Consider the following 12,176-nt stretch of genomic DNA (forward strand, 5'->3'; position numbering starts at 1 on the left):
CTATCCGCTCCTCCCGTCACAAAATATGCTGCGATAATTACTTTCCAATGTTCACGTCCAATTCAATAGCACATTAACTGGGGTGGCGGTGTAGTATAACGGGTAAGATGCTAGTCTGGTAACCGAAAGGTCGTAGGTTCGATTCCCAAGTATGCGGTAGCAAGATACTTAACCTGCATTGCTGCAGTACAGTTATTACTGTATAAATGGATTCAATGTTAAAAAAAAGTTGTGTAAGTTGCTCTGGATAAGAGCATCTGCTAAATGCCTGTAATGTAATAAGTTTTCTTAAAATGATTATCCTCATATTTTCAAAGCCAAAGGTGTGTGGTTGCATCCGACAAGCACTGGAGAATGTTGTGTGTGAAAAGGTTAGTATGTGCATGTTATCATCTATAATGAGATGAGGAGGGATAGAGCAGGGTTTTTCCTGGCATGAAACGGGTCTTTGGTGCTCCCCATCCTAGGGCCAGTGCTTGCGGTCAAATGTAGGGTCATCCCATAATGTTTGCATTTAACTATTCTCCTTTTTTCCCCACTTCGGTGCTCGCAAATTTTGCTTTGGTTCACGCCAAAGATTTCGGTATGCAGGAAGAACCCTGTAGAGTTTACATAGTAATAATATACTGTTATTGTACATATATACATACACACACACACACATATATATATATATATATACAGTAATATATACTGTAGTTTGCATAGCCATAGTAATAATATACTGTTATTGTATATATATATATATATATATATATATATATATATATACAGTAATATATACTGTAGAGTTTGCATAGCCATAGTAATAATATACTGGTATTGTTTGATAATGTGCTATGTGTTTGTGTTTGTTCAGTCTTAAGCAGATTAAAATAACCACAGACAATGACAGGTGGCATTGACACACACACACACACACACATAGAAACACATAAATAAATACAGGAAAACCTGTATGGGCCAAGCCACAAAACTAAATCCTGATGGCATGCCTGTCTAACTATTCAAAGTGACAAAGGTAAACCTGTGCAACCTTTCAATCAACGCATCTGTAACTAAGGTAAATGAAATATGATAAACAAACCTGTTCTAAATTAACATAAGGCTCTGCTTGAATATATTGTTGTTGTGCAATACTGTAACAACGTACACACTGTAGGTTCACGGAACTAAAAGATTTGAGGAACAGCAGGGAGGTGAAAGGCCAGAAAATCAATACCATTACTGAAGGCTTGTGAAACCAAGCAGGGGTCCTCGCGTGTTTCATAAATACCTACTTTACTAGGTTTGCTTAGCTAACGGCTTACAAGTTAACCAGGCGCTGCTAGCGTGCGCTACGGATGCTACCGTATGAGCAAATGCAGATGAGCAGCCTGTGTTCTGTGGGGTGGTTTAGCACGGTGTCACGTCTTATATGACGACCGACGCCTACAGTGCAGCATTACACATGCTGTGTGTCAAAATGTTCCCCTTTCATATTGGGAGGTGTAGATGGGGGGAAAAAATGTTGTGTGAATGCCTTGTTAGCTTGCTAGTAAAAAGATTCCCCATAACACTGGTCTCTGCCGTTAGTCCTAAGCAATAAGAGAGTTTTCTTAAATTGGGTGTACTTGAAACACTCATAAATTTAAAGCGATAGATTTTCTTCTATTGTAGCTTCCTGACAACGTGTCAATAAAATATCACATTCCATGACAAGTTGATTTTTTAAAATCCCAGATATAGCATATATTTAAATCTGATATAGCATAAATTGCATAGAGTACACATTATTTCTTCCAGCGTACAGAACGGCTAAGGAAAATTAGTCTTTGCAATTTATCATTGATTATAATATGTTAAAGGCAGTTATGCTTTTTGAATCCATTTCTTTTTTGGACTACATTTTATATGAGTGCACACTGGCATGTGGGTCCTCTAGACTTGTGCACACAGCTGCCATGTTTATGGCTGTAGAGTTTTCCTGCAGCAGAGCTGTGCAGTCATTCCTCAGTGCTGCAGCAAAATGCACTTAAAATTCATTGCTCCCAGATTTTTAATGCATTTCAGAATTTACCAAAGCAATTGTCAGCTGCAGCATTTTGCACTATATTCCTCATGCAAGAGTGCTTTAGGTGGCAAAAGGCCAGAAAAACTCACATGTTGCCTTTAATTTGTACTTGCATATTAACATTTTTAGAAGTTATATTAAATAAATTCAATGGTCTTAATTCTTGACTAGTCTATCTTCTTTCTTTTTTTTTTACTAGGTATGGGACCAATCTGTAAATTTCACCCTAGAAAGGAGAAGATATTTATATCATAGCGCTTAGTGGTGATTTATGATTTTGTACACTTGGTACTGCTTAGCTTGCAAAAACAGAAACATTAACCTATACTATACAGTTTGGACTATGTGTGCGTGTGTGTGCATGCACGCACTTGCGTCTGTGTGCATGTCTTTGCATATATAAATAAATGCAGCTATGTAAATGGTTATATATGCTTGTAACATATACCCTAGGTCAGTGGTCTCCAACCCTGGTCCTGGAGAGCTACAGGGTCTGCTGGTTTTCATAGTGAATCTGCACTTCATTAATCAATTAGAGCAGTTGATTACACAGTTATCTCAACTCACCTGGTGTCTTGGGTCTCAATTGGGTGCTGATTTTAAGGTGAAAACAAAAACCAGCAGACCCTGTAGCTCTCCAAGACCAGGGTTGGAGACCACTGTCCTAGGTCAAGTGCTGCAATAAATAATTTAATTTTTGAAGTCTGCTGGACAAATGCTCATTACATTACAGACACATAAACAAGAATTTCCAGATCACTGTTTCTCTCTGAGGGTGAATTGGCTGACTTCAGTTTATTACCCTGGAACAAAAACAAAAATACCTAGTAAATACTGAGTGGGAAACAAAGACCCAAAAAGACCCAAAAGATGCCACCCCAAGCACCAACACAGCAGTTCTACAAAAAGGCCTCACAATCAGGCCTTTTATTAAGCCCATTGATTAGGGAAGGGGCCTCTGTAGTGATGTAGTGATTATGATGCATCACAGCTGTGGCCATACCTGTGTATAGGGTTGGTGCTGCCCCCTGGTGGACAGCACCCTAACTCCCTCCTGGCACCACACACCCTCACCTAGCTTTGAGCCCTGGGAGGAAGTTATATTACCCGTGCCAGGAAGTCCAAGGCCACCCCCAGGATCAAACACCTGGCTTCCTGGCACTGGTGGCCCAGGCGGACGCATCGGTGGGGTCATGGCAGGCAGGCACACCCTCTGGAACGCTCATGACATCAAGCAGCGGTGAGGGACCCACCGCAGGGCTGGAGATGGAGCCTCTGGCAGGCTGATGGTGGCAGGCGGCAGGCCATAAGGGCGAGGAACCCTCTGGAGGGCTTGTGAGGGCAGCTCCTGTCGGGCCGAATGGATGGGGTTACAGAGTCCAGCAACTCCACTAGACAGGACGACAGACCTGTCACCGCTGGCAGGACCTCTGGGCGGGGCAGTGGAGCTGAGCTTTTTTCATTGCATGTAAAAAAAAGACTGTCTGGGCTAATTGAAAACTGCAGAAAGTGAACTATCTCTTTAAATGACTTTTTAAAAAACATTATGGTGTTAGTTAAAACAAGAAGTGAATTATGATATATAATGCAGAATGTTTATCATTATCACTATTTCTTTTTAATCTAAGTCCAATTGTGTGCTGATTTTTGTTCAAGACAAAATGCATCCCTTGAATTTATTGGCTTGGAGTGATCCTCTTTCTGTCGCAGGGAAGATTTTTGCACTGCGGCCATTTTGCTGTTAAGGTTACCAGCCAAACGGAGGGAAAGAAAACCGCAGAGGGAAGGCGCAAACAACTGAGTCGGAAACGAGATTTCGAAAATAAATAATGGAGAAAGCAAAAAGATGAACCCGGTTACATTTCCTGAAAAGCCCTCAGCGTCCGCACCCACCGCACAATGGACTTCTTCACCAGTTTGGGCCCGCTCAGTGGGAAAACATTTCTCCCAAAAAGCGTTCCAAACAAAAACCATTCTGCTAAGATTAAATGTGCTTTATGTATGACTCAGGATTCCCTGATCCCACATCTTCAAAAATGTCCCCACACTTCCATAAAGGAGAAGAGAAAAGAAAATGAGATTCCTCTGTCTTTTTGTCACCGAGGCAATAAAAGATGACTAATGACTCGCATTGTAGTACACTGTGCTCATGCCCCCGAGATCATCTGGTTCTGAGTTCCCTCAATGGCTCTTTTGTCCTTGGCTTCCCCGTGGCAAGTTCTTAAAAACTGAAAGCGATGGAAGCGACGTTTCCTCGGGTGAATGTTGTTTTCTCTGCCAAAGGGGCAACATTTTTTTTACGCTGTGGAACGTCCGACTCAATCGGTGGGAAAATGTTTCATATTTTAAGATGAATAGCATTTTTTTCCTGGGAGAAATTTCTCAGGGCAATTACTGGTCCGTACCCCCGTGCGTCTATCTCCGGCTCTGATTTCGCAAACCCAGAGGACCGGCATGCAAATTGTGACATTTAGCGTTGGATTTCCAAGACGCAGTCAGAGAATACATTCATCGGCCCTGTAATACAGCCGCCTGCGCCCCAGAACACCTCCAATAGACATACAGTAGGACATCACAGTCCAGCCACATCCTCTCCAATATGAGTAGAGCTGCAGCAATGCAAGGAAATTCAACACACTTTTAATCTTTGGGAGACAAGGTTTCTGACTCCTGAGGGGAGAAAAACTGGATTGGTGTTGGATGTCCTGAAACAGAGAATAGAACCCAGAGTTTAAACACTGTTGGTTAAAATGATCATTTCTGGTTCATAAGAGACAACTTCTGAGTGTATTTATATATGATGAGGAAAAAATTAGAAGTATTAGTTGTCAAATGTATTGTTTTCCAGAGTTTTGAGAGATTATTCTATTTTATTTTACAGTTTTAAGGTACAAATCTTATTGTGTTTTTATATATTAAAAAAAGGTATGTTCATGTGTTGTTTTAAAATAAAACATCTACCTTGGGTTCCTTGTCTTTTTATGTTTTTTTTTTTTTGGCAGAGATAGCAATATCGCCACAGTACTGTTCATAGCTGTGAGTACATTTACTGGTATTGTTCTTGGAAGTCTGGAAATCATGATAATCGGTCATATGTGGATATGTTTGTTTGCATCATGATGTCAGTTTGGTCTGGTCAAATATTCACCTGATTGTGGTTATACATATGTCATGCATGTACAGCCTGGTCATAGTCTGTCTAGTCATGATCACGTGTGTTTTCTCAGTTGATATGGTCCATTTGCTTGCAGTCATACATCTGTGGCCAGGTCGTACAGTATCTGGTCAAAGTATATACATACACAGTAGTTGTCTGTCATGAGTGCATAGCATTTGCAAATACGCTACATGGCCAAAAGTATGTGGACACCCATTCAAATGAGTGGATTTGGCTACTTCAGCCAGACCCATTGGGAACAGGTGCATACAATCAAGTAAACAGCCATGCAATTTCCATAGACAAACATTGGCAGTAGAATGGGTCGTGCTGAAGAACAAGAAACAAGTCAGTTTATCAAATTGGGATTAATTGGAATGCTGACTGCAGGCCAGGCCATATCACCTAGCATCAGTGCCCGACCACACTAATGCTCCTGTGGCTGAATAGAAGCGAATCTCCGCAGCCATGTTCCAAAATCTACTGGAAAGCTCTCCCAGAAGAGTGGAGGCTGTTACAGCAGCATAGAGGGAACCAACTCCATATTAATGCCCATGGTTTTGGAAGGAGATGTTCAACGAGCACACATGGGCATGTTGTTCAGGTGTCCACATACTTTTGGCCATGTAGTGTATCATATACAGTACCACAGTCAGGCAAGTAACATGCATTGCTCACATGGGCTTTCAGTTCTGGTATTTAAAAAAAAGGCTCTATCGACCTCTGGCTGAGGGATGACTGAACTGAAGGTGAAAAATCTTCCCTAGATATACGGGTGTCCCTAATTATAAGGATGTGTTCCCACAAAGGGACTTCAGTCACACCTGCTAAGAGATATGCTTGTTAGGAGGGATGACTGGTGTTATTACAGTGCTCAGGTGTGAACAGGCTTATGCAAAATCCTTTGAGCTCATCTTTGTAACAGATGAGCAGAGTTAAAGATAGTACAGAGAGGCTGATTATTATGATGTTATTATTATACTGCTTAGGTTTTATTACTCGTAAGAACTGATAGCATTGAAATGTTATCACTGCTAGACACGGTGCAAAAGAGAAGTCCATTGCCTAGGGTTCTTTGATTCGTATTCGTGTTTGATTTGAGCACTCTAAAGTTAGCAGTGCCATGGCCAAATTGTCTGCAGCCTCCAGCTAGGTTTACACATTGCTGCGCCCTATTGGGTACTTTGTATGTAAGTATGGGGTGATTACTGGGAGGAGGGTGTGAATAGTCTGAAAATAGTTCAGTACTTCCTGTTCTGAGATACGAGTGCAGCAGAATGGGGTGTTCAGAAGGGGGCAGATTTTGTTCTCTATAAAAATGAGCGTGTCTGTACTGTGCCTGGAGCGCGGCCCTAGTCTGTGATTCGATAGCATGCTTACGTATTGAGGTTCATAACTCACAAACACGTTCATTTCTCCCATTCAACAAATTTTACATTTATTCTTTACTTTGTGAAAATAAGAGAGGAATCTTTAGCCCTGGTCACTCTTTTAAATCAATAGTGTATTTCAGAAAACAAATCCATAAGATGAAGATCTCTTAGTACGGGAATGCTAGTTTTTTGTGAGAGACGCACATTAATGTACTTGGAACAGAAATGTCCAGATTTCCTCTGCAGTATCTGTCTTGCAAGACAAACACACATGAAACTTTGGGAGCAAAAACAGCTTAAATTAAGTTCTACTAGTACTAATCAGAGCTTTCTTAACTGTTAAACACATCTTACCTCGGTGATTGGGTACAGCAAAATGCAACTTAAATGCTGATCAGCAATTTACAGGCAGGACATCAGGGAATTTCTGTGTCAAGAGTGTCATATACAATAAACTGTGTACATTTCACAAACAAATCAAACCCATTCTATAGCTCACACTTTCCTGTTCGTACCAATGTGTCCACGCCACATTTAGACTAGGTACGATGTAGGTACTGTGTTCTGTACACCACGGCAAGTTAGAATGTGTACATTTTGGCACATCTGACCTTTTTCCATTTTTTTTCCAGTTTTAGCCACCAGCTGCAAACACCGAAGTCCCCCTGGAAACACGCGGGCGTCGCTGTGTTGGGTCGGTATCGAAGCCACGCGGCCATCGCCCTTTCGGGCAGCCCGCGTTCTTCCTAACCAGCGCGGACTTGGCAGGACCACGCTGGAAATCCAGTGAAACCCAAGCCTTCCTGTCACGCTTATTTTATAGGTGCAGCATGCTAAAATTCTTTCATACAGTTTTCTAATACAGCATGCGAGGTGGTACGGTGATTTTTTTTTTTTTTTGGGGGGGGGGGGGTATTGGTTGTGTAGTATCAGCTCTTTGAACCTGATAACTGCTCTGTGTTCTGTGCAACCTAGTTTGCTGCAGTATTTTTTTTCAGCTGCGCAATCTGGAGGAGCTTGGATGCTGCGGTCGTATCACTGGGTACTTTTTTTCGCCTTTCATCAATGAGGCACTTGGAACAGGGAGGTTATTTTCGTGCTGTAGCCGCCATCCCTTACCGCTCATAACTTGAGATACGGTGACTATCCAGTTACCCCTGCTGTATTAAATTTTATATATGAACACTGTAAGGTCTTGCTAGTCAGTGAATTAGATCATCTGCATATCAGGTGTGTAAAATATGATACATGCTCAGCATTGCCTTTCCATTTCAGGCCCCACCTTCTTCATGCCTGGACCATAATCCTTTGCTTCTCTTTTCATTACTTTTCTTGGTATGTCAGTGACAGCCTATGGAACTGTTGGTTCCAAGCCAAGTTAAAACAAGGAGCAGGCCAATGCAAGCACGAGTGCAAAAAATCAGGGATCAAAGTGTAGAAATTCCCTATGGGGAAAAGTACAGTAAAAAAAGCAAGTGTCAGATGTGCACTAATTCAGGCTTGAATAAATAAGGTTCAGTAATATAATTGCAATTCTATACCATTTCACAACCAGAAGTAAGTGTAACTTCCATTTCAATTTGAAAGTAGCTTGACAAATGTTAGCATGCAACAACACAGACAGTGTGACAGGCTACCCCTTGGCCAGGCCAAATGTTGAACCAGAAATCCATCCATGCTCATATACAGTACCAGTTGTTGTTCACCAATTGAAAAAAATACACTAAAACCTAAATATTAAAAACTCAATAAAATGAAATATCCCTTTAAGCTTGTTGTCTAACACTACTGCAAGGTTCTTTTCTGATAGAGGAAGCCAGCACAGTTGAGTTGAGTTGAGCTTTAGGTGGTCATTTTGCATCTCGCTCAAGACGGCAAGCTAAGATGTGTACAGAGATCCGGGTCAGATTTTGGGAGGGAATGAAAGAGTTTTTTTGTCATTGGTGTACCAGTGACACGACAAGCTTTGACTAGTCAATGCAAGGCCAAGGAATTTGGGGTAGAGTGAGAAGAGTGTTGGAACTGATCACAGACTGGGGGGGGGGGGGGGGGTGTGTGTGTGTGGTTAGGGTATCAGGTACCTACTCATCTTCTCTTCTTATGGATCTGCTATCAGATCCCTACCCTTCACATCCACTCAGTTACCGCAGCATGAACATCTGTGGAGAAAAATCAATCATCTCACCCCAGAAGCCAGGTTCAGTCCCGTTCTCAGACTACAAACCAGAGATCCTTTCCATATATCAGTATTCATGCAAAAAAAAAGGTGTAGCTGACATCTGTCCTGTAGATTTAGGGAAGTACCACTGCAACTCTGGGTGAGGTGACTGGGACAAGGATCCCTAATGGATTTGATGTGATATACTTGAGTAAGATCTCAGAGGTACTCGGAGATTTTGATGATAGAACACTTAAGGCAATTCCTTTAGCTGCAAGCAAGAAAGCCATTACACGACAATGGCCTAAACCGGGGGCTCCCGAGGTTGGGTGGAGTTAACCCACCAGATCTTCACAATGGAGAAATTTACAAATGCACTCAGAATCCAACAAGAATAATTCATGGGCATTTGGAGGAGGTGGACTTTGTTTATAACACCAAAGAGACTTGACTTTGTATGAGAGAAGCAATTCCTGTGCGTGTGTATTTTCTTCTCTTTTCTTCCTTTACTTAGGGAAAAATGCGGGGAAAATGGATTAATCAGGGCTAGGGTGGTCCCCACTTTCAGTCTGGAAGGTAGGAGGTCAGCGAATAGCCAATGGAGATCAGAGCATTTGCTACCTTACTACCTAAACTATGGGACCCCTCATACGACTAATGTGGAAATATGTAGCTCTGTATAAAATATAAACCCACATTTTGACAATGAAAACAAAATTACAGAAAAAGGACCTCGAGACAGCAGCTACACAATGTACAAAAATAAGTTACAGGGGTTCCTAAAAATATCGCACATATTTGCATTGCTGTTTGCACCATTCCCCCTCCCGTCCACCCCCACCTCTCCTGTTTATATTTTCATTTTAGTATGTCTATGGAGGGGGAGGGGTCAAAGACCTTGATTCGACAGTGGAACAGAATCCTATTCACAGACTACAATCTAAAGATGTTAATTATTCGTGTATAAATCCAGCATGGGCCTATGCAGAAAGATATTTAGAAAAAATAAGAATAAGGAATACGCCATTTCCTACAAAGAATGTCCAGTGCTAATTCTGAGAGAATACTGACTCAGGGAGCTCAATTTGATCTCTCCAGGGTCTAATTACCAATGGTCATTTTGCTGTGTAATGACATTGTTTTCACATCTTGACACAGGTTTACAGTTCCTTTACTTTTTTTAATTCCGGCGAGCCAAAGTGTCAGGAAAAGCACTGCGTGTACGGTTTTGGTATGAAGGTCAAGTCTGTGCCAAGTCATTTATCACAGCAGCCGTGAGAAGGGAGCTCAGGTTACAGTGGTTTCCACTGCCCAACAATGGCGAGCTAAATATACCCTGTCCAGGGTCTCCACTGCCACCAGCACCTGTCCCCAGCAGCACCAAACAAATGCACGTAGCCCCCCGGGCCTGACGAGCTCTCACATGGAGCGCGTGCTTCCCATGTTTGTGTGAAATCATCCCCACCGATGATATTTAATGAACGAGCAGAATACGCGTTTGTGCATTTATGTCTTTGGCTATCTGGATATTAGCCTACAGCACGTACAAACGACAAAGGTTTTTCCATTCAATTCTGTTCATTTAGGCTATACTGAATTGTAATGTTAAGAGAGCAATGCCTCTGTATGTTTTATTTTCTTTCCAACTAGAAGGTGATATCACCATAAAACTTACCCTTTAAGCCATTTATTCATCAGATTAATCGATTTGGGGTACTAATATGATAATCCGTGCCTTAGCATATTAGTGGCCATGCTAATACTGGCCTCCACACCCCCACAAACATGCACGTACCTACCTGCTCATGTGATATCCTGTGCTCTCGGTGTCAATCTGAAGGCCTCGAGGGTCCGGCAGAGCAGATTACCCTGGACGGGGGAGAACACCGACATCTAGGCTGAGTGAATGAATGTACCGGTTGTTTCCGGTCTGGTTGTTTCGCATGTTTTGTTGAGCGGCAGCAAGGCGGATGAGTGAGTCGGGGGAGCTTCGGTCCTTAACGACATCATGCCGTTATTTCCAGCACGGTCCATCAACAAAACGACAGGCATCCCGCCCTTAGAGAGCTGTATTGCTTACATCCTCTGGAGCAACGCTGTTTCCTTTTCAATTATCCGACTGTCTGTGACACAATTGCCTGGGATCTCTGTGGGAACTTTTTTTTCACATCGACAAGCAGGTTTTTATTCCGCAATCAACGCGTCACAATGGATATGCAAACATGAGCACATTCTAGCATTTATTGACAAATGTAGCAAATAGTGATTCATCATTGATTCAGAGGGAATTACACAAAATACGTTATTTTCTGGCACTCGTCTCTTATTTTCATATCTTGTCTGATAATTTAGTGCTGTTCTGTAGAGCAACTGATTGGTCTGTACACTAAGGCTTGAACAGCAGGATGAACACAAAAAAATATTTATAGTGCTCTGCAGTCACAACGACGTATCTCTTTCCAAAAAAATCTATATTTATCAGATTTACAAAATTAAAAACACAAGTCTTCTGGGGTATTCTAAATCAACAAAACTCCATAAATAAGGTCAACAGTGACAATTGTTCCTATTCACCTAGACATCCGTGCAGGGTAGTATAATGGGTAAGGAGCTGGTCTTGTAAACTAAACTAAACTAAACTAAACTAAACTAAACTAAAGGTTCAGTGCCCAGGTTGTGCCATTGTACCCTTGAACAAGGTGCTTAACCTGCACTGCTTCAGTATATATCCAGCTGTATGGATGCAATTGTGTAAGTTGCCCTGGATAACTGCTAAATACCCGTAATGTAATGTACGTATGAATGAATAAAAAGGGGGCAGCTCAGGCATCTGGGCACAGCAGTATACAATAAAAATTAAGCACTTGGCAACAAGCAGGTCAGGGTACAGTAGGTACTCACTGTGCCCAGAGAGCCTGGAGCAAAAGTTTATCATCAGAAATTTGCACCATCATTTTTCAAATCAGATGATTCTGTGCTGGGATTCAACAAATGAAGGTTTAATTTCCTTATGATAAAAGATTAATCTAGTGGTAGAGGCTCTCTGTTGTGGTAGACATACATACAGACACACGCATGCACACACACACACCCACCCACCCACACACATACACACACACGCATGTACACACACACAACACACACATACGCACACATAAACACACTAGAACTTCCAGGATCGGTCTGGAAACCCCTGCCAAAAGAGAAATGGGACTGGTGTGTGATAAGGTCAGTAGGCATAGGTTCCTTTCAGCTGAGTGTTAATGTTGCTGTGTCAGCATGCAGGGCATTGGACAGCCAAGGACTGGGGAGGGCCGGGCAGGTCAGGAGGAAAGAGAGCATATCAAGGCAGTTCAAGTAGGAGTTGGCTGATAGTGACAAGCTCAACAGAAGGCCGTAAACTCATCACCGTTGTAGAGATGGGGGATCGGGGGT

At 42.1% G+C, this 12,176-nt stretch overlaps 1 long non-coding RNA gene across 1 annotated transcript; it reads right to left on the reverse strand.

Moving 5' to 3' along the window:
- Positions 1-2,922: 2,922 nt before the first annotated feature.
- LOC118211693 lies at positions 2,923-10,883 on the reverse strand. Its single transcript, XR_004762059.1, has 4 exons — positions 10,541-10,883; positions 8,669-8,742; positions 5,202-5,334; positions 2,923-4,758 (listed from the first exon to the last, which is right to left on the reverse strand). It is a non-coding gene; the product is annotated as an uncharacterized LOC118211693 (long non-coding RNA).
- Between the last annotated feature and the right edge of the window lie 1,293 nt (positions 10,884-12,176).

Source organism: Anguilla anguilla, chromosome 13 (assembly GCF_013347855.1).
Source record: "Anguilla anguilla isolate fAngAng1 chromosome 13, fAngAng1.pri, whole genome shotgun sequence".
Taxonomy (NCBI): Eukaryota; Metazoa; Chordata; class Actinopteri; order Anguilliformes; family Anguillidae; genus Anguilla; species Anguilla anguilla.